General features: G+C 42.9%; 1 non-coding gene across 1 annotated transcript; it reads left to right on the top strand.

The window, feature by feature from the left end:
* Nucleotides 1-20,084: 20,084 nt before the first annotated feature.
* Nucleotides 20,085-20,190, top strand: LOC118488666. Its single transcript, XR_004885210.1, has one exon. It is a non-coding gene; the product is annotated as a small nucleolar RNA R71 (small nucleolar RNA).
* The last annotated feature ends 1,939 nt before the right edge of the window (nucleotides 20,191-22,129 follow it).

Here is a 22,129-nt window from a genome sequence, read left to right as displayed (position 1 = left end):
TCATTACCATACGTCTTGTTTGGTTACAATGTGGGAATGAAATGAATTATTAATTTGTATTGTTTGATGGACATGAAAAGGCAAAGAAATAAAATTAAATTGGTGGCAGTGGTGGTGGGAGGCGGCGGCGGTGGTGAGCGGTAGACGATGGGCGGTGATGGTGGTTGGTCGTGGTGGCGGTGGTAATAAGTGACTCTATTCTAATAATCAACCAATCACCATTTTTTTTTCATTTCCACGCAATGATCTATTCCAAATTTGACCATATAAAAGCTCATACACCATCTTCCCCCGAACCCTTCAAACCATTATCTATCTTCACTTGCAAGGAGACCTCCAATCACCCTTTTATCTCTATACCTTCACCTACACTGAACAACAAATGGAAGCAGTTATGGGTTCCTCTTAACTGGTTTCCAAATCCTGCAGTAATTTCAACAACAATTTGTTCAGCAAACCACACCCTTTTCACACAATCAAACCTCTCGATTTCAAGCTCTCTATTTGTAGGTCCACTTGGAGGATCAAGATAACCTACTTCCTTGTTATTAAACACACACACGAGTGCAGAATCCATGTGTATATGCAAACCAAAGCAAGAGCACAACCAATATAACAAAAGATATAACTTCAAAGATTCACTATATTGATTTGTAGAGAGACCCAACACATACACTCTTGAACAAACTGCTTATCTCTCTATGCACTCCTTTACGGAACCTGGTTGACATGTGTGGGTATTTATAGGCCATGACCCAGTAAGATTCACGAAGAAACTACTGGGTCACGAAAGACTAAAGGCCCATGAAGAACCCATAAACTTTCGTGATATATGGTTCTTCGTGACATTCAAAGTTCAATTTACATATTCAAGTTCAATTTATATTAGAAAGTAACATCATCATGATGATGTCATCACGCATTATCTTTATTCTCGTATCGCAAATTGTCGGGTCATACGACGGAGGAACGTCGTCTACTTCTGTATCGAACCGAGCCAAACTGAGTCGAGCCGAACCAAACCGAAACGAGCTGCATCCACACAAATATGCATCAACACTATTTCATCTCGTACAACTGTTCGTCCCCTCTCTCTCATCATCTCCGCCAAATCTCCTCCGCGTCCGACATCTCCGTCACCGATGCCAGTCGCGTCGCAGTTCCGCTCTCACACCGCCGCATCGGCCGCTTTTCTCTCCGTTCGCTCGCGATGGAGCCACGACGTTGATTGGAGGTCTTCGGCTTCATTGAGTTCTGAAATCCGGACTGCTGCTTCTCCTGTTCTGGATCGGTTTCATCGCAATGTCTCTACGATCGGTAAATCATCTCATTTGATCTATCGTTCTGATTATGTCTCTGTTTCTTTTGATTCGAAGATTTGTTGTTGTTGTTGTTGTTGTGTGGAATTCTGTTGCTTTTGTTCTCAGTTGGGTTGGGGCTCAACATGTGCATACCACAATTTTCGATCTTTACTTGCAGGATAATGGGGTTTGGAGAAGATTATGGTTGCAGGAGAATGGGGTTTGAAGAAGAGGATGAATTAGGGTTTAGGTTTGGGGATAAGTCTATGCTTCTTATCAAAGAGATTAATTAATTTTATAATTTTAATTAATAATGTGTTATAATAAAATTATAATGACCATTTTACCCCTGAAGAAAATGAAAAATACCAATATTTAATTTGAGAAATATGAGCTGATTTATTTTTGGACCAAAATGGCAAACAAAAATGAAACCACGGGGACCCAGATACAAAAGGTTTCAAATTTGGACTAAAGTGGCAAAAATGATCAAACCTGAGGGACCAAAATGGCAGTTTACTCTTACTATTATCCTATATATTGAAAACTAAACCAAATGAACAGTAACCTACAAATACAAAAAATTATTATATTCAGATTTTATTTATAGTTTTGTTATCTTAATATTATAATAATTGTTATCTACTTTACTTTTTAAGTCTATTAAGTTTGGTGTTAACTAGTAGTTGTATCGAAAATACCGGTTCGTTATCGGTACATGAAGGTAAAAACCAGCACCAGTCATCTCCATTACTTTTTAAGTCGAGTTAATTACTGTTTTCGTCCCTGTGGTTTGTCAAAAATCACCATTTCAGTCCATTAGTTTAAAAATTACGATTTCAGTCCCTGTGGTTTCACTTTCGTAACCATTTCAGACCCTATGGTTTCACTTGCGTAACCATATCAATCCATTTATTATGTTAGTACAGGGGCTGAAATGGTTACGAGATGGACTGAAATGGTTACGAAAGTGAAACCACAGGGACTGAAATCGCAATTTTTAAACTAATGGACTGAAATAGTGATTTTTGACAAACCACATGGATGAAAACAGTAATTAACTCTTTTAAGTCTATTAAGTTTGGTTTTAACTAGTAGTTGTATCGAAAATACCGGTTCGTTATCGGTACATGAAGGTAAAAACCAGCACCAGTCTGGTACATAAAACGTCAAAAGTCGGTACCAGATTGAGTTTGATAATCTTTTAGTTCGAGAAATTTGGTACTGCTACCCAGTACCATTTGCTCATCCCTGATCACGGGTACCGTACGAATACCAACGGTATCGTACAACTTTTTTTTTAGTTTCAGGGGTAGGGATGAGCTCGGTGCAAACTGATACCGAATCGGTATATATTGGTACCGAAAATACCGGTTACGGTATCGGTATATAAAGGTAAAAACCGGTAGCGAACCGGTACTAGGAACGCCAAACGTTAGTACCGAACTGGTACTTAGGATCTTTCGGTTCAGGAAATTCGGTACCGGTACCCATTACTATTTGCTCATCTCTGACTACGGGCTTCTACCGGACAACATCATTACCATACAACTTTTTTAGTTGATTTTCTTTCGGTTATTTTTTAGTGTTTTTTTCGACATTTTCTTTTTATTCTTCTCAGCGATTCCGTGTGCAACGCGCTCGTAGTGATTTCAAACACATATAAACATATACTAAATAACAAAAGAAGTTCGCCGCAATGCGACGGTTTTTATAACTAGTTAATATAATAATAATTTAGGGAAAACTAGCTACATTGTTCCATGTTTTGTCTTTTTAGTGTTTCATTTACAACCCTTTAACTTTAATAAATTTATGGCCTCTACTTTAGTTTATTTTTTATTGACACCCCCTTACAATTTAGTTTCATTTACACTCATTTTATCCTTAATAAAATTTACGCTCTCTACTTTAATTTATTTTTGGTTGACACCTCTTACAATTTAGTTGGTTTATTTTTCACCTACATTTTAGTTTAAATTTTGTTTACGCCCCTGCAATTTAATTTGTTATTTTTTTCCTTTTTCTTTAACCGATTTACACTATAACTCCTAAACTTGAATAAAGTTACCATTTTAAGTTTTTATCAAATTTTTTGTTGCGTGAATTTTTTTGGTTTCATTTTTTATGTCAACCCTCCACACTATTTATTTTTATCTACGTTTCGACGTGCATTTCCGTAACATTGTTTTTAGACCAACCGGTTGTTTTTAAGATTTTTTAAACCATGTAGTTTCTTAAAGCGTCCGACGCTCAACTCTAAATACACCATTGTAACATGTTTTTTTATCTACGTTTAAACCGGCTCGTTATAACGAGTGACCGTTGTGTCAGTATTAATATACATTTTGGTGCAACTTTTGTTCAAATAGCTTGGTTTTCGTATACAACGTAATTTTCCCGTAGCTTTCAAATGTACCGTCTCCACATGAATATTATCGTCATGTTCACAATTTGCTTATTATCTATATATTAAAATCAGAACGAAATGAACAGTATTTTTATATATTATATTATAATAAAATATTATAATAATTGTTATTCTCTTTACTTTTTAAGTTTGATAAGTTTGGTGTCAACCGGTACTTGTATCGAAAATACCGGTTCAACGCTAAAAGTCGGTACCGGATTGAGTTTGATAGTCTTTTAGTTCGAGAAATTTGGTACTGCTACCCAGTACCATTTGCTCATCCCTGATCACGGGTACCGTATGAACAACAACGGTATCGTACACCTTTTTTTTAGTTTCCGAGGTAGGAATGAGCTCGGTGCCAACTGATCCTCCGGTTACGGTATCGGTATATAAATGTAAAAACCGGTAGCGAACCGGTACCAGGAACGCCAAACGTCAGTACCGAACTGGTACTTAGGATCTTTCGATTCAGGAAATTCAGTACCGGTACAACATCATTACCATAAAACTTTTTAGTTGATTTTCTTTCGGTTATCTTTTAGTGTTTTTTTCTACATTTTCTTATTATTATTGTCAGCGGTTCTGTGTGCAACGCGCTTGTATTGATTTCAAACACATATAAACATAGATGTCGAATACCCAACTCCCGGATGACGTTAGATGGATCTTCGTTGACGTCAAGAGCCTTTACCTTAGCTACTGCAAAAGAACAAACCGTTAGCCTCGCCACGGAGGACCCCGGAGGGGGGATTCGTGACCAAGCTCCGGCGTGAGAGTAAGTAAACTTGCCGGAAAGATAGAGGAGTTTATTCCGATGAGTGTGTTCACCGGAATATTTCCTCAAAGGTGTGAATCAGACGAATGAAATATAAGTGTTTAATGAGTGGGAATGTTGGTCGGAAGTAAATGTGGGAGAAGTAAATGAGAGTGCAGTAAATGAGATGGCTTGTTATGGTCATACCCTTGATGCCTCTGATCCTTGCCCTTATATATAATACCCAGCTCTTATCTTGTGCACGAGATATCTTACATGGATGATCTAACGGATTCTGCAAGTTCTTGAGGGGTACAGACACGTGTTTGACCGCTAACGGTGAGATGATCGCCTCATTTAATGCTTTAGCCGGAAAAGCACCTTCGCCAGCTGAGATCCTCTTCTTGTTGAACATTAAATGTTGCCTGTCTTCCCTCAGTCCATTTTCCCGCTCATAACGGTAACCTTAGTGGGCAAGGTAAACCTTTGTTGGGCTTTTTCCTGTTGGGCTTGCATGATGATAGCCCAAAGCGGGTAAATGGGGCTTCCCATTGGCCCGTTGTCAAGTCATCTTTAGTCCCTGGTTCTGAGACCCGAGGCTCATGATCCGGGGCTGAATCATAATCGTTCAAAGGGAGGTTTTTCCTTCTCGTGGGCCCACTCCTGGTCAGTTATAATTAACCGTCCCCACTAGCCATCATACCGCCGGATACCTATAGCGGGAGTTAACCCCTTGGCAGCACGTGTCCCTTTTTTTTTGAATTTTGACGAGACTGATGATGGGACGGTTACCTGCATGTCAGTTATCCCCTTTAAATACCCTGTACCCTTTCAGATTTTTCTATTCAAATCTTCTGGTTTCTTTTCTTCTCCGTAACGATTCCCTTTGATCATCGTTCTTTCTTCAACCATGAGTCGCTCCGGCCGTTCGATGATAAGGTCAGTTTTGACAGCAAAGGATTTGAAATCCTTTGTTGAAACATACAACATCTCTGAACAGTTTTCTCCGTCTTTGCCGGGTCCTAACGATCCGGCGGTGTTTACGCCGGATGTGATCCCTCTTTATACCTTGGCTTTTTCTTCTTGCGGGGTTCGGTATCCTCTTTCTTCTTTTAAAATCGATTTGCTTCGTCATTTTGGGGTACACTTTTCCCAGTTATATCCCTTGGGGTGGATGACAGTGGTTCATTTCGAACTGTCCTGTGCAGCTATTTCCGGTGAACCTTCCATTCCTTTATTCTGCATGTTTTACAAGTTGATCTCTGACGGAGACTGGTTTACCTTTGCCAAGAGACAGAACAATGTGTCAAAATCTTGTTATTCCTTCATGCCGACTTCCACTTATCCGAAGGATTGGAAAAGCCGGTTCATTTTCGTCTCTGCTGCTATGATGTCAGAATCCCCTTTGCCTAGGGATGTTGATACCCCTATCGAAGATGTTGTTCCCACCTTATCGGCGAATGAGACCGTTCAGTGGAAACGTATGCATGAGCATCCTACCAGGGCTTTCACCTTTTCCGAAGGTATTTTGGCCATGGGGGGGTTGAGCCCCTCCTATCCTGTTCGACCCAAGGCTTTCTCTGGTAAAAAAGGTATCTTTCCGTCTCAGATCTGCATTTGTTTGTTTTTATCTCTTTGTATCTGTGTAGTCATCTTTAGTGCCTTTCTTTTGAAGAATTGACTTTGTGGAGGTTAATTCAAGGAGATTCCAAGGATATGCAGTTTGTGATTGATGGTGAAGTTGTTCCGGGTCTGAGCCGGAGTGGGGTAGTGTCAGTTACCGGGGGATCTGCCCAGGCCGGGGGCTCTACTGCCGTGGGTGGTGATGAGGGGAACCCTTCTGATGTGGAGGAAAGTTCTCCTGACCTTCCCCCTATTCAACATGCTGGTCAAAGTGATGATGAAGATGTGGAAATTCGTTTAGTTCGTAAGAGAAAATCTGCAAGTCCTCAGCCAGCCCCTGCTCCCCGCGATATCCGTCAAAGACTCCGAAGCGCTAGTGGGCAGAAACTCCCCCTTTCTTCAAAAGTTGTTTCTGAGCGTCCCCCTGTTGGGGTCAAGGGTTCTTTGTCCAAACATTTGAGGTCTTCGAGTCTTGTGAGTGCACCTTTGCTGGTAAGCCTTTTCCTTTCCTTGTTTATTTTGTCTTATCTTTGATTGACTTCTGATGTTTCTTTTGGTGTAGGGGAGTTTTCGTGATCCCATAGAGATCACCACTGGTCCTTCATCTTCCCGTGTACGGGACAAAACTCCGGAAATAGGTCTAGCTCACTTTACCTCAGCCTTTGAGCTCTCCCCTCTTCATGCCACGGGGACGAGTAGGCCCACTGAGCCTGAAGGTCCTACTCATCAGTCCCCTTTGGCCCCTTTGTTTGCCGATGCTATCCCCTTTACCTACGTCCCTAGGTGGAAGGTGACTAATTCCTCGGTGATAGGGACTCCTGAAGCTGCTAGGGACTTCTTGAATCATGTTGTTCCTCCCTCTCATAAATTCGTGAATTCTGCTCTGAGGGACGACCTTTTCGAAGATCAATATAGCATGTCTCTTTGTGAAAGCTTTTTTAGGAGTGCTGGCATGTTGTAGAGGGTTGATGATCTGAGGAGGGCAAATGAAGGGCTCAAGGCTAAACTTAAGGCTTCCCAATCTATTGCTGCCGGACTTAGGTGCCAAGTGGTTGAAGCTGAGAGGAAATTGCAGGAGGAGAAGGTACACAGTCCTTCCTCCCCCCCCCCCCCCTCCTTTTTTTTGTGTATACTGATCTTTTGTCCAGGGGGCTGGAGCTATGCTGGAGAGAAAGGAGCGAGCTTGGGAGCAGGAGATGGCGGTGCTGGTTGGAGAGAAAGAAGAGTTGGTTGCTGAGCTGAAGCATTTAAAGGAAGTTGGCTCCGTTTCCCAGAAGCAGCTCAACAGCATGTATGCAGACTATGGGATAACCTCTGACGACAACCAGCGATTGGCAAAGGAGAAGCATTGGCAAATTACTGAGGGTTTTGGAGCCTTCCTTGCCGCTGTTGCCCAGTCGGAGGATTTTACGAGCGGTTTAGAAGAGATATATAGGGCTTACCGATGTCGGCTACCAGGCCGGTCTTAAGGATGGTTACGCCTATTCTGCTCAGGGTCTAGGCAGGAAAGAGACTCTGTTGTACAACTCCAAAGCTAAGAAGAAACTATCCAAGTTGGATAAGGAGTTTGGGAGCAAGACCCCTGTTATCCTGAGGAAAATCCTTGAACATCCCTTGATATCGATAGATGAATTAAAAGCCATGTTCTCCTCTGCAGGTCCCTCTTCTCCGCCATCCTTGTCTGGGGGTGCACCCCAGTAGTTTCTGAACATTTGCTTTTCTTCGATATGGTTGTAACTTAACTAACTACCTCTCTTTGGATACTTTTGAACTATTTTATGTTTGGAAGGGGGGACCTTTGTGTGGGGGTCCCCCTTAGTAGTTAATCATGCAACTTATGATCCTGTGTTGTTGCCCTGTTGTTTGCATGCTTTTTGTTGTGTTTATTGCTTTTGCAGGGGCGTTTGCTTAGGATCAAGACGATGTTTTTCCTGGGGACCTTTGGATCATTTTACAAGAAGTTGAGCTTTGGTTCTTTTGGTTGAACCTGTTGTGCTTCGTTGTTTTGTATTTTGGCCAAAGTTTTTTGAGGCCTTTCTTTGTACATTTGTTTTGTAAATGAATGAAACATGATTTCCTTTTGTAGTTTAGCTTACAAAGATACGTTGTGTTTGTTGTTTGTTTAGTAAACATGGATTGTCTGTTCGAGGCCAATCACTGGACAAGTTTATAATGTAAGATTATGTTTTTGATTTGTTTTTTTTTTTGTCCGTTTTCTTTGGGTTAGCTAGACCCTTATTTACCCCACGGCCGGGCTTTTGGCATGTTTGATATGCTCTGTACACGTGTGTTTGCCTATTAATTAGGTTTTGTGGTGTTTCTAGGCACGTCTGCCTAGGTATAATACTTGTCACTTTGTCAAAAGAGGACACTTTGACTGTCCGTTTTCATTCACTTCTTGGGGATTTAGACTTCCCAGCATAAATCGTTACAAAAGATCAGTCCTTGGGAGGACCCCAGATTAATAGTTAAATGTTACAAAAGCGGCTCTTGGCCATTTTTCCTGGGGGCAGACCCCTCACATATAATATTTCCTAAGCTGCATGAGGTTCCATGTTCTGGGAACCTCCTTGCCTTCGAGTGTTTCCAATTTGCAGCTCCCTTTGCCATTTGCCCATGTGACTCAGTAAGGCCCTTCCTAGTTGGGGCCTAGCTTTCTAGTGCTTTCCTGCAGGCTGGCTTCATTTGCTCTGAGGACTAGATCCCCTGGAACGAGGTTGAGCTTTTTCATCCTGGCGTTGTAATAACTTTCTAGCTGTCTCTTGTACTTGGCTTCCCTGATTGCTGCTATTTCTCTTCTTTCTTCCAAGAGATTCAAGTTCATCCTGAGGTCTTGTTCATTCTCCTCCTCCCGGAGCTTCATTCGGGCAGTTGGGGATCCTATCTCAGCTGGGATGACAGCCTCTGTCCCGTAGGTTAGGCTGAAAGGAGTCTCCCCATTGCAGTTTTTAGGAGTGGTCCTGTATGCCCATAACACGAATGGTAATTCCTCCAGCTATCCCTTTTGTTTTCTCCCGAGTCTTCCCTCCATTCCCTTGATGACACTTTGATTAGCTCTTTCTACCAATCCATTACTCTGGGCATGGGTGACGGAGGTAAATACTTGTTGAATCTGCATCTGCTCGCACCATGGCTTAAAAGGTCTTCCAGCAAATTGGACGCCATTATCGCTCACCAGCTCCTTGGGACCCCATATCTGCAGATGATGTTGTCTAATACGAACCGCCTCATCTGTTCCCCAGTTATTTTTGCCAAGGGCTTCGCCTCGATCCACTTGGTAAAATAATCGATGGCCACAACCACATACTTGACCCCTCCTGGACCCTCCGGGAATGGCCCGATTATGTCGATGGCCCACTTTTGGAAGGGGCAGGACGTTGAGACTGGTATCATGGGGTGTTTATGCCAGTGGGTCATTGGTGCATGTACCTGGCAGTTATCACACCTCTTGATCTCCTCGGATGTTGTTTCATACATTCGCGGCCAATAGAACCCCGCATTCATTGCCCTTGTTACTATCGTCCATGGCCCCGAATGCATTCCACAAATCCCTTCATGCATTTCCCTAATCACATACTCGGCTTCTTCCGCGTCGACACATTTCAGGGATGGGCCTAAGTATGATCTTCTATACAACTCTCCATCAATCAGCTCATACTGCAGGGCCTTGACCCTTACCTTTCTGGCTGCCCAGTCTCCCTCCGGCAACGTTCCGTCCCTGAGGAACTTTATGATCGGTGTCATCCACGTTTCCTGCACATTCTCGATTGCGGTTACCTCCTTCATGTTGAGGGAGGGGGCGGTCAGGACTTCCACTTTGACTTCTCTTGCCAGGTGGTCGAACGCCACCGAGGCCAATTTACTGAGGGCATCAGATTTTCTGTTTCTTCTTGGGGGATGTATTCTAATTTGAAAGTTTTGAATGCCTTGGCTGTTTCCTTTACTTTCGCCACATACTGAGCCATGATGTTGTCTTTGGCTTCATACTCTCCTTGGTACTGTTTTACTACCAGTTGTGAATCAGTGCTAGCTTCCACATGCTTTGCTATCATTTTTTGTGCCAGCCTCATTCCTGCCAAGAGGGCCTCATACTCTGTAGCGTTTTTGGTGTTCTCGAAGTCCAGTCTTATGGCGTATGTCAGCTCAATCCCTTCGGGGCTTCTCAGTGTGATGCCTGCCCCGCTCCCTTCTTCATTAGAGGCCCCGTCGGTGAGTAATTTCCACACAGCCTCGTCCTCCTTTTCTTTTTCTTCTTTCTCCAAGGCTTCCCATTTTAAAAGTTCCTTCTCTTCATCCTCAGGGACTTCTGCTTAAAAGTCGGCCAGTATTTGCCCCTTCATGGCCGTCCTGGGCTTAAACTCCAGAGAGTGTTCCCCCAGCTCAACAGCCCATTTAGCCAACCGTCCTGACAGCTCCGGCCTCCTGTGTACTTTTTGGAGAGGTTGATCAGTCATCAGGACAATCTTGTGCCCTTGGAAGTACCTCCTGAGTCTCCGGGATGCGAAAACAAGGGCTAATGCCAGCTTCTCCAGGGGCATGTAGCGTTCCTCGGGGCCTTTAAGTGTTCTGCTGATGAAATATATGGGGATCTGCTTCCCTTCCCGTTCTACCATCATGACTGCACTTATGGTCGTTTTCGAGGCGGACAAGTATAGGAGAAGGAGTTCCCCGGGCACTGGGGTGGCCAACGTTGGGAGCTTGCAGATGTAAGTTTTCATTTCTTGGAAGGCAGCCTCCGCTTCTGGGGTCCATTTGAACTTGTTCGTTTGGAGGCAGTCCTTCAACACCTTCATGAAAGGGAGGGTCCTGTCGGCTACCTTTGATAAGAAACAGTTTAATGCTATTAATCTCCCGTTCAGTTGTTGAATGTCTTTCAGGGACCTGGGGGATCGCATCTCAGCCACAGCTTGAGTTTTTTTCCGGGTTAGCTTTGATTCATCCTTTAGTGACTACTACCCCCCAGGAAACTCCCCTCCTCTACCCCAAAACAGCACTTTCCACGGTTTAACTTCATATTCACATCTTGCATAGTGTTGAGAGTCTCAGCTATATCATCTATCATGGTCATCTCCGTCAAGCTTTTGATAACAATGTCATCAACATATACTTCCAGGTTCCTTCCCCGTTGTTCCCTGAACAGGGTGTTCATGAATCTCTGATATGTGGCCCCAACATTTTTAAGACCGGAGGGCAGTTTGGTATAACAGAATGTCCCTTCGTCTGTGATGAAGGCGGTTTTCTCTTCGTCCTCTATTGACATCTGGATCTGATGGTATCCCTTGTAGGCATCCAGGAAGCATTTCAGGGGGTACTGAGACAAAGTGTCTACCTGGACGTCTATTTCTGGGAGGGGATAACAGTCCTTAGGACATGCTTTGTTCAGATCTTGGAAGTCGATGCACATCCTCCATCCCCCGTCTTTCTTCTGAACCATGACCGGATTGGCGACCCAGGACGGATACTTCACTTCTCTGACTATTCCTGCCCTGAGCAGTTTTCTGGTTTCCTCACAAGCAGCTCTTCTTTTGTTGGGTCCCATGCTTCGCTTTTTCTGTCTCACCGGTTTCGCCCATGTGTAAGTGTTGAGCCGGTGTTCGGTTAGGCTCCTGGGGATTTCTGTCATGTCTCCATGTTGGAATGCAAACACATCTATGTTGAGGAGAAGCAGCTCCTTCAGGGCACTCTTGCATTTGTCACTCAAGTGACTTCCTACTTTGATCGTTTGTTCTGGGAACCTGTCGTAAAGGACCCACTCTTCTACTCCCTCCTTCCGGGGCTTCTCGGATGCTTCTCCTTCGGATACAGAAGAAATTACTTCATAAGCAGACTTAACCCAGGCTAAACCCTTCGGTGTTTGAAACATTAAAGCTCCGTGGGGGGTGGATGCCTGTGCTTGTAAGTCCCCGATTCCAGGTCTTCCTAGGATTGCATTGTACTTTGAGGGTGCCCGGACCACTGTGAAGGTCAGGTTTATCGTTCGGACTCGATCCCCTACCCCAACTGTGAATGGAAGCCTGATTTTTCCCAGGGGGTGTGATACACTGTTGTTGAATCCCACTAAGGGGATGGAGTCTTCTTCGAGCCGATCTCTTACATCCCTATCAAATCTAAGGAAACAATGCTCGTATATTACTTTGACACCGGACCCTCCGTCCACATGTATTCGAGACACCTTGTGGCCAGCTATTATGGCTGAGATGTTTAGGGGAAGTCGTTGCACTTCATTTTCTTCCAAGTGTGGCATAAGGATGGGAGCTTTCATGCAGTCCGGGGAGCCCAGGATTCTGGCCTTTACACTCTGGGTGGTATCGAATTCATTCCTCCTTCTAATCATATCAACATCTACCCTCCCAGGCTCCCTTGCCTCTTCCCTTGCGGCCCCTCCCCCCTCCTTAATTTCCTTGACTAAATGGGCCAGCTTTCCCGTTTTTACTGCGGCTTCTATTTCTCTTTTCAGATACATACAGTCATCAGTTTTGTGTCCAAAACCTCTGTGAAAATCACAATACTCGTTTGGTTGTGCCTTTGGCCCAGGTTTTATGGGTGGCGGCCATGGGAAGGAGTTCTTTACCCTCTCAGTGGCCAGTATCTCACTTGGGGTCTTGGTGAGAGGGGTGAAATTATCAGAGTAGGGAGGGGGACCCCTCCCCCGAGGTCTGTATGGGGAGTATGAGGGCTTCGTTCTGTCGTGCAACACTCTATCAAAAGTGGATTTTCGGGAGTAAGGTGTACCTTTGTCAGGAAGCTTTGTAGCTGGGGCGATCCTCCTAGGTGTGACGTCCGTCTCCTTGGCTTTGCTGACTGTGTCTTTCCCTCTGACAAAGGCTCTGACCCTGTCCATAAGGTTGTCAAATGAGTGGGGGAACTCCTCCCCCAGTTTCTCACACAGCTGTGCATGCTTTAGCCCGTTTATGAAACTGCTGATCTTCATGACCTCCGGGACATCTTTGATGTTCATGCTCTCCTTGATTAACCTCTCCATATACTGATCTATTCGCTCATTGTCCCTCTGCCTTATGTGGAGGATCTCATTTGGGTTCTTGACCACTTTCCTCTGCTGACCAAAGTTCCTGAGGAACTTCTCGCTTAACTCTTCATAACTATCGATTCCTCCCGGAGGGTGACGTGATGTCGTGGTCACGCAAATTTAATCCCAAAAACAACTATGTAAATAGTGGTAAGCGGGTATCGAACACAGGGAGTTTGTGGAAAATGTGTTATTTGAAAGTTATCTAAGTTAACTAAAATTAAACTAATTGCAAGAAAAATAAAATTCACGAGTTGTTTTGATTTGATTGGTTTTAAAAACTAAGATTAATTAACTAATTTGCGAAATGAAACTTGAAGTTGTAAACAATTGAGAAATAAACGACTATCTTGTGTATCCGGTTTGCTTCAACTTTTGTGTTAATCATTTAACTAGAAAGAACTACATAGACATAGTTCATGCATAAACAATTGCAGTGATGAAAGGGGACGAAGTACTCAGATTCCGAGAACGTGAGGTTATCACCCGATGATCAATCAACCCTTACCCAAACCTAACTATACCCATGATATCCCGATTGCCAACGGCACCAAGAACGTATGGTTTCTAATTAGTTTAAAATAAGAATCAACCTGTTACTAACAATCGATTACACACCATAACAATCAATTTAAATGAAAAGAGATTGATATTCTAGAAATGCAAATAAGAACACAAGAGTCTAAACAAACCTTCACCACAAGATAGTCATTAAAGTACCTAGCCACTCATGGCTTTAACACACATCATGACAAAATAGAAATAACAATGTTCACAAGTTCCACCAACAAAGACAAGACCAGAATTTAGTGCCAAGATTGTTCCCCAAATGATTCTAGTGAAAAGATTATGCAAAAGATATGTTTCCTAGCTCCCCCAAGTGCCTTCAAATAGTCCCAAGCTCGTTTTTCTCATGTAGTAACCGAAAACCCATGATGGGACATCATAATTTCCCTTAAAATGGCCTTTAAATGCAGGAGTTACAAAACAGGTGCAGTCGGCGCCGTAAGCTACGGCGCCTGCCGTAGCTTACGGTGCTCAATGTTGCTCCGGACTCAAGTCAGAGCCGTAAGATACGGCAGGTGGCCGTACCTTACGGTGAGCAGTTGTCCCGTACGCCTCCTAGCTCCTGTCTTACGGCAGACAGTTTGGCACTTCTTTGAGTACCGTAGCCTACGGCAAAGGCCGTAGGTTACGGCCCTGAGTGATGTTTTTGCTCTTGTTTCCTTCATTTCCCTTGTCCCCCGCACATCGTAATCATGCCAACTTCTAGTTTCCATTCAAGCCCTCTAAAAGCTGCATCTTGTACTCAATAACACCTGCATCAACATCATCTTGTGATTACCTAATTCTCGCAAATAACCGGATAAAATGTAGAATGTGTGTTATGTTTAAGCCTTTTAAGGGTTGTCCTACGGACCACCCGTCACATCCCCACACTTACCCGTTGCTTGTCCCAAGCAACCACTTCAAAAACTGTTTTTAAACATAAGCGACCAATCATGCAAACCCAACCAAAGTGCCGTCCTTTTACTAGCTTTTTATCAAACCACAAGACACACCCCTCACAAACTCTCGGTGACAAGAAAAATTAGCAATTTATGCTAAACCACTCAATGCGTATATGTGTGTGTGCGACAATAAGCTTGTATGAAAATCAAGTTGCCTCCTAACCAATGTCTATCATGCTTTTGAATCAAGGAAACTTACGGGTTGTAACGGGGCTAGGTGCAAGGGTAGGAAAAGAAATATATATGTAGTAGCGAAGGATTTAACCCGGTCTTTTATTACACAATGAAACAAACGAACAACTATCAACTTAACTACTATATACAAGACAACTAAGCATCACTTTTTTTTTTTTCATATTTTCATTGCTTTTTTTTTTTATGAGTTTTTATAATTTTTGTAAGAAAAACATAAATTTTACCCTACCCCCCGTTAAAAACCCGTGTTGTCCTCAACACTATGTTCGGGAAATTCGTGAAAATTTCCCCACACTTGTTTCGAACACCGGTTTGAACGAGACTTATTCGAAATAAAATAAACTATACTAAATATTTACAAATACCAAACTTGGGCCTCTTTCACGTTTCCTCGTCATCCACCGGGCGTAAAATGTAGCCCACTTTATCTAGCTCGAGATTGTTGATATCATTACCTTCCAAGTACGGTTTGAGCCGATGCCCGTTCACCGTTTGTTGCTTGTTTGTTCGTTCGTCTTGAATATCAACATCTCCGAACCTTCCCACTCTTCGGACAACGTAAGGACCCATCCACTTGCTTTTTAGTTTCCCCGCAAACAATTTCAACCTTGAATTATACAACCACACTTTCTGACCCACTTCAAAGTTCTTTTTCTTGATCTTCGCATCATGAACTTTTTTAAGTTTGTCTTTGTATGCGGCTGCACACTCATAAGCTTGGTCCCTTATTTCCTCTATTTCATTCAATTGAAGCTTTCTCGCCCGACCCGCTTCATCGTAGTTTGCGTTTACCGTTTTAATTGCCCAATATGCCCGGTGTGCCAACTCCATAGGCAAGTGACATCCTTTCCCATAAACCATCCGATAAGGAGTGGTATCAAGTGGAGTTTTGTAAGCCGTTCGGTAGGCCCACAACGCATCGTCAAGCTTGCTTGACCAATCCTTCCGATCCGTTCTCACCGTCTTCATTAAAATCTCTTTAATTTGCCGGTTAGAAACTTCGACTTGACCACTCGTTTGCGGGTGGTATGGTGTAGCAACGCGGTGGTTCACATTGTATCTCTTGAGTAACTTCCCAAAATTGAAATTCTTGAAATGCGACCCGCCATCACTTATTATCACCCTAGGCACACCAAAACGAGCAAAAATATTAGATTGCACAAACTTACATACAACGGAGTGGTCATTGGTCCTTGTGGCAATAGCTTCAATCCATTTCGACACATAATCGACCGCCACCAAAATGTATAAAAACCCATTTGAGTTTGGGAAAGGACCCATAAAGTCAATTCCCCAAACATCAAATACTTCTACTACCAAAATCGGGTTTAACGGCATTTCATCACGTTTCGAAATACTTCCCATTCTTTGACAATTGATGCAATTCCGGGCATACTCACAAGAATCCTTGAAAATCGTGGGCCAATAAAACCCACTAGATAACACCCGATAACCCGTCTTGTTCCCACTAAAATGCCCACCACACGCCGATGAATGAGCATGAATCAAAATCTCTAGAACTTCCGTTTCGGGAACACATCTTCGTATCACTTGATCGGCTCCGATTTTGAACAAGTCAGGTTCGTCCCATATGTATTGCTTCACTTGACTAAGAAATTGTTGTCGTCTCTTCCTAGTCCAATGAGTTGGAATTGCACCTTTTGCCAAATAATTGACATAGTGGGCATACCAAGGTGCAACATAAGTGGAGACGGCCAACAAGTCTTCATTGGGGAACCGTTCATTTATTTCACTTGGGTCATCGACACCTTCTAACGGGATTCGGGACAAATGATCCGCAACAACATTTTCACATCCCTTTTTGTCCCGAATCTCAAGATCGAATTCTTGTAGTAAAAGCACCCAACGAATCAATCGGGGCTTTGCATCTTTTTTCTCCATCAAGTATCGGACCGCGCTATGATCCGAATATACTATCACCTTGCTTCCCCAAATATAAGATCGAAACTTGTCCAAGGCATACACCACCGCTAATAATTCTTTCTCGGTTGTGGTGTAGTTAAGTTGCGCCTCGGACAATGTTTTGCTTGCATAGTATATCACCACCGGCTTTTTATCTACCCTTTGCCCCAAAACCGCTCCAATAGTTGTATCACTAGCATCACACATAATCTCGAACGGCTTTGACCAATCCGGTGGTTGCAAAATGGGAGCCTTCACCAACTGTTCCTTCAACACATGAAACGCTTGCAAACATTCATCAGTAAAATCAAAGGGAACATCTTTTAATAATAAGTTACATAAAGGTTTTGTGATCACACTAAAGCCTTTAATAAACCTTCGGTAAAACCCCGCATGTCCCAAAAAAGATCTCACCCCCTTTACATTCTTTGGTGGGGGTAAAGATGAAATTACCCGAATCTTTGCTTTGTCTACCTCCATCCCCCGGTCCGAAATGACATGCCCCAAAACAATACCCTCTTGAACCATAAAATGGCTCTTTTCCCAACTTAGTACCAAGTTTGTCTCAACACACCTTTTTAAAACTTTTTCTAATTCATTAAGACAAGAGTCAAAACTTGGACCAAAAATGGAAAAATCATCCATAAACACTTCAAGAGACTCCCCGACCATATCCGAAAATATACTCATCATACATCTTTGGAATGTGGCGGGGGCGTTACATAGTCCAAATGGCATTCGCCGAAAAGCAAATGTACCATATGGACATGTGAACGTGGTTTTGTGTTGGTCGTCCGGGTGAATAGCAATTTGGTTATATCCCGAATACCCATCCAAAAAACAATAATATTTTTGACCGGAAAGTTTTTCAATTATTTGGTTAATGAAGGGTAACGGGAAATGGTCTTTTGAGGTAGCCGCGTTTAATTTGCGATAATCAATACACACTCGCCACCCGGTTACCGGGCGGGTGGCGATTTGCTCACCTTGTTCATCTTTCACTACTTGGATGCCGGATTTTTTAGGCACTACCTGTGTCGGACTTACCCATGCACTATCCGAAATGGGGTAAATGATCCCCGCATCCAACCACTTGATGACTTCTTTCTTCACCACCTCTCTCAAATTCGGATTTAACCTTCTTTGTGTTTCACGGGTCGGCTTTGCATCCTCGCTTGTAATAATCTTGTGCATCACAATGGATGGACTAATGCCTTTTAAATCAGCTATCGTCCACCCAATTGCCGCCTTATGAGCCTTCAACACCCGCATCAATTCTTCCTCTTGAGCTACCTCCAAGTTGGAAGCAATGATTACCGGTAAGGTATCATTTTCCCCCAAAAATGCATACTTTAGGTGCTTTGGTAGCTCCTTCAACTCCACACTTGGTGGACTTTCCAAAGAAGGCTTGGTGCCCGAATCGATTTCCACCGGTAATGTATCCGTTTGGTAAGTCCATGGTGGACTTCCTTCCTTCACCGCGAGAGCTTCTTGCTCCTTCTCTTCAACCTCTAACTCGCATGTATGAACCTGCAAAGACATATCACAAACACAAGAACCCAAAATTTCTTCTTCGAACACCTTCGGGTCATAGCCATCTATAAAATCTGCCAAGAAACACTCATCACCATACACATTAGTACCGTTAGTAAAAACATTCAACCTCATTTTTCTATTACCGAATGTCATGTCAACTGTGCCATAACAACAATCAATAATAGCATGTGCGGTGTTCAAAAATGGCCGACCCAAAATGACATTTTGTTGTTGAATTGGGTCCGCGGATGAGTAATCTAGCACAAGGAAATCAACGGGATAATAAAATTCATCAACTTTAACTATAACATCCCGTACGATACCCCGGGGAAGCTTATGAGACAAGTCGGCTAATACAACCGTTGTTTCGACCCGCTTCAATGGACCAAAATCATATTGGTCATATAACCCCCCCGGTAGGATACTTACTCCGGCTCCAAGATCCAACAATGCCCTTGTGGTTTGAAAATTTCCAACTTGAATATTTATTAAAGGCGTTCCCGGATCTTGTAACTTAGGAGGAAGGTCACCTTTCAATACCGCACTTACCCGCTCCGTCAAATCTACCAATTTAGGCACTTTTTGTTGCCTCTTTTGAGTACACAATTCCTTTAGAAATTTGGCGTAAGCGGGTACCTGTTTAATAGCTTCAAGCAAAGGAAGATTAATTTTAACCTGTTTGAAGACCTCCCACATTTCCTCTTTTTGAGGACCCCGTTTTGAAATAAAAATTTTTTTACCCGGGTCTAATAAAGCCGAAGGAAACGGTACTTCACTAGACCCCTCACCCTCATTTACTTTTTCTTTTTCTTTAATAATTTCGGGTTTTTCAAAATTGGTTTTTTTAGAAGAAATAATGGATAGTTCGTTTTCTTCCTCACTTTCTTGACCCGTTATATCCTCAACCACCCCTTCAACCAAATCCGGTGAAGGATTGGTTTTATACTCTTTCCCACTTCTCAAAACACTCACATGATGAATATTAACATTGTTACCTCTTGACGTACCGTGAGATGGATTTACCTTAGTGTCGCTTGGTAATTGACCTTTACCCTTCTTCAATTCGGACACTTCGGTTGCAAGTTGACCCATTTGAGTGGTCAAAGTTTGGATTGCTTTGTCTCGCGCCTCATCCTTTTGTATGCGTGCGTCATCCATTTGGTTCCTCTTTTGCATCTCCGCTTGCATACTCTTCAACATTTCCATCATTTCATTTCCACCCGAAGACCCCCCTTTTTCTTGACCCGCTTGGTATTGCCTTTGGTATCCTTGGTTGTTCCCACCTCTATATCCACCTTGATTATTGTAAGGTTGGCGCGAACCATAATTCCCTTGGCTACCTTGAAAGTTCGGGTTTGATTGATTCGAAGGGTTCCCATAACGAAAATTCGGATGATTTCTCAACCCGGGGTGATAAGTGTTAGAATTCATGTTGTAATTTCTACCACCCCCTCCTTGACCTTGAATGGCATGAACTTCTTCAAATTGCCCTTCAATCATTCCTTGGCAATTTTCCGCCGCATGACCTATTTCATTACACAATGCACAAACGTCATAAATTTGATTAGAAGTTTGTATATTACCATCATCAACCGCGTGCACTTGTGTTCGAGTAATGGCCGGTCGTGCTCTCCTTGAAGCTTGAGCCTTTCTCTTTGAGGTGATCGCCATTTGTTCCAAAAATTCCCAATCCTCATGCTCATAATTTGTGCCGAAAGTTCCATTTGTGATGGACATCAAATCTCGTGCATCTTCGGCACACAACCCTTCATGAAAAGCGTTCATTAACTCCCAAAGCTCAATCCCATGGTGTGGACAATTTTTAATCATCATGTTCAAACGCTCGAATGCTTCATGGAACATTTCGCCTTGTTGTTGTTGAAAGCTCCTCAATCCTTTTCTCGCATCATTGGTCTTTTGGGCGGTATAGAATTCGTCTAAGAATGTTTGTTGCATCTCCGCCCAAGTATAAATAGATGCTGAAGGCAAAGTGTAGAACCACTTCTTTGCCTTGTCCTCCAAAGAAAATTGAAATAGTACCAACTTGATATCATCGGCCGAAAAACCTTGACTCCCAAGAGTATTGCAAATTGAGTCATAGGCTTCCAAATGGAAATAAGGCTCCTCCGTTGCTAGCCCCTTATATTTCGGCAAACTTTGTAACGAATTGGTTCTTACTTCAAAAGTTCTCCCTTGGTTGTTATGAGGAATAACCACCGGTGAAGGATTGTGCGTTATCACCGGTCTAAAATGTGCTTCAATTCCCCTTGCATTTTCCCTAAGATGCCTCCTTGGCACACCAAATCGACCTCTTGGACGAACTTGACCCATTGGCCTTTGCATGGGCCCTTGTGGTACGATTGGTTGTTGAATTGGCCTTTGAATTTGCGGTTGCACCTGTTGTGGTCGAACTTGTTGCAAAGGAACCGGGCGTTGCATTTGCGGCCCTTGTGGCCTTGGCCTAATATGTTGAGGTATGAGTTGTTGTTGAACCCCACCAACATTTGGAATCACTTGTACTTGGCCTTGCGTATAACCGTACTCCCCTTGCTCTCCATCACCCCCATAACCGTATCCTTCTTCATCAAAACCTTCAAATTCCTCATAACCTTCATCATACCCATCTCCTTGAATTCCCGATGATTGCCCAAATGGAATAGTCGAGTATTGGAAACCCGATTGATTTGGTGGTCGATACGGTGTAGCATGGACAATAGACGAAATTGGTGCCATAGTATGGCTCGAATATGATGGACCCGCACCCGGGAAAAAATGGGATAATGGTGGTATAGTAGTGGAAGGGTTAAAGGTGACGGTTGGTTCTTCTTGGGTAGTAATGGGCTGTGTGGTGTTGGTTGGTGTAACCTGTTGAGGTATGGTGGGTTCGGTAGTATTTGGTGGAATGGTAGTGTTAGGTGAAGGTTGAGTGGATGTTGGTATGAATGATGAGGTAAATTCACCCGTAGTGGGTGGTGGTGGTGGTGGATCCATGTATCGAATTGGTGTAACTGGTGTTGTTGGTGAACTATTGATTGTATTTTCCCTTAGCAAAATTCTGTTTGCTCGCAAAGTTCGCTCGATTTCCGGATCAAACGCCAATGGTGATAGCTTGTGAGAGCTCCTAGTACGCATGCACCTGTAAATACCTGCACACTAACACACCTCGCGTAAACCAGAAAAATAACAAACTTAAAGCAAAAACAAAAATAACACACGTTGCGCACTACTCCCCGGCAACGGCGCCAAAATTTGACGTGATGTCGTGGTCACGCAAATTTAATCCCAAAAACAACTATGTAAATAGTGGTAAGCGGGTATCGAACACAGGGAGTTTGTGGAAAATGTGTTATTTGAAAGTTATCTAAGTTAACTAAAATTAAACTAATTGCAAGAAAAATAAAATTCACGAGTTGTTTTGATTTGATTGGTTTTAAAAACTAAGATTAATTAACTAATTTGCGAAATGAAACTTGAAGTTGTAAACAATTGAGAAATAAACGACTATCTTGTGTATCCAGTTTGCTTCAACTTTTGTGTTAATCATTTAACTAGAAAGAACTACATAGACATAGTTCATGCATAAACAATTGCAGTGATGAAAGGGGACGAAGTACTCAGATTCCGAGAACGTGAGGTTATCACCCGATGATCAATCAACCCTTACCCAAACCTAACTATACCCATGATATCCCGATTGCCAACGGCACCAAGAACGTATGGTTTCTAATTAGTTTAAAATAAGAATCAACCTGTTACTAACAATCGATTACACACCATAACAATCAATTTAAATGAAAAGAGATTGATATTCTAGAAATGCAAATAAGAACACAAGAGTCTAAACAA

This window comes from Helianthus annuus, chromosome 16 (genome assembly GCF_002127325.2).
Source record: "Helianthus annuus cultivar XRQ/B chromosome 16, HanXRQr2.0-SUNRISE, whole genome shotgun sequence".
Taxonomy (NCBI): domain Eukaryota; kingdom Viridiplantae; phylum Streptophyta; class Magnoliopsida; order Asterales; family Asteraceae; genus Helianthus; species Helianthus annuus.
Note: the sequence above shows the minus strand (reverse complement) of the source record. Positions and strands in the feature narration are given on the sequence as shown.